Source organism: Microtus ochrogaster, linkage group LG2 (assembly GCF_000317375.1).
Source record: "Microtus ochrogaster isolate Prairie Vole_2 linkage group LG2, MicOch1.0, whole genome shotgun sequence".
NCBI classification, from domain to species: domain Eukaryota; kingdom Metazoa; phylum Chordata; class Mammalia; order Rodentia; family Cricetidae; genus Microtus; species Microtus ochrogaster.
Window position 1 is genome coordinate 8857416 of NC_022028.1, and position 4677 is coordinate 8862092.

Here is a 4677-nt window from a genome sequence, read left to right on the forward strand (position 1 = left end):
TTTTTTTTAAATTGATTTTTATTGCGCTCTACATTTCTCTCTGCTCCCCTCTCTGCCTCTCCCCTCCCCTTCAACCCTCCTCCACGGTCCCCATGCTCTCAATTTACTCAGGAGATCTCGTCTTCTTCTACTTCCCATGTAGATTAGATCTATGTATGTCTCTAAAATTTTTTTAATCTTTAGTTTGATATAGTCATCCGATAGGTTCTGTTCACCATGAAGTGTTTTTGCAAACTTCAAAGCTGTGGGAATATGGTCGCTTGTCATTAACTGTACCCATCATCATCAAAGACCCTGGAGGAGACCGTGTTAAAAAAATAAGAAGGAGGGGGAGGGGAGGGAAATGGGAGGCGGTGGCGGGGAAGAGACAGAAATCTTTAATAAATAAATAAATTTAAAAAAAAGAATAAGAAGGAAAACATGGACAGAGGCAAGAAGGCAGATTTCCAGGCATCCAATTGCTCTCTTCCTTCTGAGATCAGGTTCAGTAGTCACAAGTTTGCCCCGCCCAGCCCAAACCCCACCCCTCAAACCACCCTCGTCAGCCTGCTGCTGATCCTGCTCAATCTCTTCACCTTGGAGGAAGCATCAGTTACAGCTGTCTCAGAAGTGAGGGACCTGAGGTTGAGGGTCCAAGTACCCCCCAGGGTCACAGGATGAATGGACAGGCCTGCCCTTTCCGCAGGTTTCCCCACCTTCTGTAACTGGGGGTTGCATTTTCCAGTGATTTGGGGTGTTTCCCTAGATTCCTTGCTTCCTGATGCTGTTTCTGCTCATTAGTAAATCTACATGGATTAACTTTCAAAATGGATTGGGAGGATGGAGGGACAGCTCAGCAGTTAAAAGCACACACTGTTCCCCAGGAGGACCTGAGTTCTGGTCCCAGCACCCATGTCAGGTGTCTCACAACCACTGCAGCTTCAGGGGATCCAACATCTCCTGGCCTCCACTGGTACTGCACTCACAATCAGACAAGACACACACACACACACACACACACACACACACACACAATTTATTAAAAACAAAACAAAGAATTCTACATAGCCCTAGCTGTCCTAGAACTCAGTATGTAGACCAAGCTGACTCTTGAAGATCTGCCTGCCTCTGCCTTTCTGGGATTAAAAGCAAGGGCCACTGTACACTCACCTTTAAAAAAAAATGCCTATAATCCTAGCACTTGGGAAGCAGAGGCAGAGGCAGGTAGGAGGCAGAGGCAGGTGGGTCTCTAAGGTCAGTCTGGTCTACAGATCAGGTTCTAGGACAGCCAGCGCTACACAGAGAAGCCCTGTCTCAAGAAGAAGAAAAATATAATTAAATAAAATCAGATAATTTTTAATCTGGGCGATGGGAATTGAAACCGGGTCTTCCGGAAGAGCGGCCACTGCTCTTAACCACTGAGCCATCTCTCCAGCCCCCAAAATCAGATCTTTTAAAAAAAAAATGGAACCTGTGAACAAGGTATGGTGGCTTATACTTAAAATTCCAACATTTGGAAAGTGGAGACAGGAGGATGAACAGTTCAAGACTTTCCTGGGCTCCATAGAGTTTGAGGCCAGTCTGGACCATAAAGAAATCTGGGGCTGAGGGTGTAGCTCAGTGGCAGAGAGCTCAAGCTGGGATAACAAGGGGGAATTATGGGAGCACGAGAACGGAAAGGAACCCCTCCATCTAGAGTCCAGTTAAAGCTCTCGCTGCTGAAAAGCAGGAATTCCAGCATAATTAACAACACTTGCTGTGAAAGCTGCCCGCACGGGGACAATATTTCTTTTATATATCTATGTTTTCAAATAAAAATGTTGAAATGGCAATAAACCAAACTTAACGCCTCGAGTCATATGATCTCGGTTAGGGCCTCACTCTTGCCCAGATATTTTCTGGGACTCTCACGAACAAGACAACTCACCTTGGTTCACAGCGAAGCTACCCTGACCTCCTACATCCCCGGGATCGGGTGGGATTTTTGTTTTATTTTCCAGACAGGATCTTACATAGCCAGGTTAGTCTTTGTCTTGGTTCGGGTTTCTACTGCTGTGAAGAGACACCATGACCGTGGCAACTATCATAAAGGAAAACATTTAATTGGTGTGGCTTACAGTTTCGTGGATTTAGTCCATTATCATCATGGTGAGAAGCATGGTGTGGTGCAGGCTGACCTGGTGCTGGAGAAGAAGCAGAAAAGTTCTACATCTTGATCCACAGGCAACGGTAAGTAACTGTCATATTGGGCATGGCTTGAGCATAGGGGACACCTCAAAGCCCACCTCTGCAGTGACACACCTACTCCAAGAAGGCCACACCTCCTAATAGTGCCACTTGCTATGGGCCAAGCATTTAAAGACATGAGTGTATGGGGCCTATACCTATTCAAGCCACCACAACCATGAACTGACTTGTAGCAAGGATGATTTTGAACTTCTTATCCTCTTGTCTCTATCTCCAATGTGCTAGGATTACAGGGTTGCACCAGCATCCCTGGTTTATGTGGTGCTAGGGATCAAACCCAGTGATTCACTCTACCAAGTGAACAATATTGCTAATCCTGACCTAGTGTTTCCTCTGATCCGCTCTGATCTTCCCTGCATATTTCAGGAACTGTCCTGTGATCTCATTTGAATAATTAGGATTGAAACATAATAGCTTTAAAAACCACCAAAACTATGTTTCTCTCTGTGTGTGTGTGTGCGCGTGCCTGTGGATGTGTATGTGTCCTCCTTTGGGAAAATCATACCCACACTTATGTTTCACTTTTCCCCTGAGTTCCTCTCTATTAATCCCAGTTCTTCAGTCTGCTAGAAATGTCCTTTAATAAACTTCAACTCTGCTTCATGCTGATTTTTATGAAACTTTTTTCTGTGTCAAAGGCTTTTCCTGAGTGGCAGTCTCTGGACTCTCAGAGGATTAAGAGAACTAACTCCTCAAGTGCCTGCAGACAAGGAACAGTGAGTGTCTCCACCCCTTTACCACTGATTACTTTATCTAGCCTGTGGCTGCAGAGTCTCTGATGCTATTGTAACTGCTCTCCTGAGAACTCTCTCTAGGATAACCACAGTAGCCATTAGGCTATGTTCCTACTGATCTTTCATGGCCCAAATGGTCTTTAGAAAGCATGAATTGAATCTGCCCTCCTCTCATCCAACAGCCCATGGTTCCTACCTCATCTTTAAGTCAAGTTAAGGTCTTAGCAGTTAAGGCCAGTGTTTCAGGCTGTATAGCTCAGTTTTGGGCCTCTCACCGACAAAATTTGAGGACCAAGGTTTCACTCCCAGCTCTGAACCAGGCAAACCAAGCCAAAACATAAATAAAAGAAAAACACTAAAAAATCGCCAAAGGGTCCTGGTATCACCCGCAGGGGACATAGATTATGTGACCTCCCTTCCTGATTCATTTCTTCCTGATTTCGTTTCTAATTCCCCTAAAAATGTTTTATGGATTTGCAAGGATATTCATAATTTCTTTTCCTTTAAAAATGTATGATGAGCCGGGTGGAGGTGGCACACGCCTTTAATCCCAGCACTCGGGGGAGCAGAGGCAGGCAGATCTCTGTGAGTTCGAGGCCAGCCTGGTCTATAAGAGCTAGTTCCAGAACAGGCTATAAAGATACAGAAAAACCCTGTCTCAAAAAAACAAAACAAAACAAAAATTATTATGATTATTTTAGGTCTATTTATGTTTTGTTTTTGTTTGTCTCTGAGGATGTCTATAAAGTACAGGATTGCCCATGGAGGCCAGAAAAAGGCATCAGATCCCCTGGGACTAGAATTTTACAGACAGTTGTGAGCCACCATGTGGGTGCTGGGAACCAAATCCTAGATTCTCTGGAAGAGCAGTTAGTACTCTTAACTACTGGCCTTCTCTCCAGCCCCTACTTACTTATTTTTAATTCATGGATATGAGGGTTTTGCCTACAGGTATATTTATGAACCACATGCATTCAGTGCCTGATGGGGCCAGAAGAGGGCATCAGATCTTCTGGAGCTGGAGTTCCACATGGTTGTGAAACATCATGTGGATGCTGGGAACTGAACCTGGTTCCTCTGCAAGGGCAGCTAACTGCTTTGAACCACGGAGCCATCTCTCCAGCCCCCAGCCTCTGATTCTTGCCCCTCTTACTGCCTACTCCAGGAAGGCCTGGCCCCCTTACCGTTCCTTAATCATGCCTCAGAGAACAGTAAATTCTGCCCAGGGCTTGGCTGTGTCCCTTGACTTTCCAAAATTCTTTGCATAGTGTATAAATTAAACGGATCAGAAAACAGATTGATGGGGGAAATCAACTTTAATTACGTATGGACTCATGGGAGTTCTATATGGAAAAAAACATTGTGGCCCATGTACCATCCTGAGCTACAGAAAGGAATACCATCACGAGGCTTCCAGGAGCTAGAGACAAAGTAGGGGCGGCAGCTACACAGAACAGCATGGAGAATAAGTAGATTGTCTTGTTATGTAGATAAAAGTCTCAGGAGTACGGGTTCAGTGAGAGACCGCTGACCTTGCCAAGGACTTCTCTCACTGCTGAAACGGGAAGCAAGAATGTTGGGACCCATTGAGTCCTGGCCAATGGAGGTCCCACCGCGGCAAGCATGGTCAACAGGACTTTGCTGAGGGTGCCTTCCTTGATCCCATCTCCTCCTCTGGTTTCTTGTGTCTGTGATGTTGCTGTAGGGGCTCAGCTGT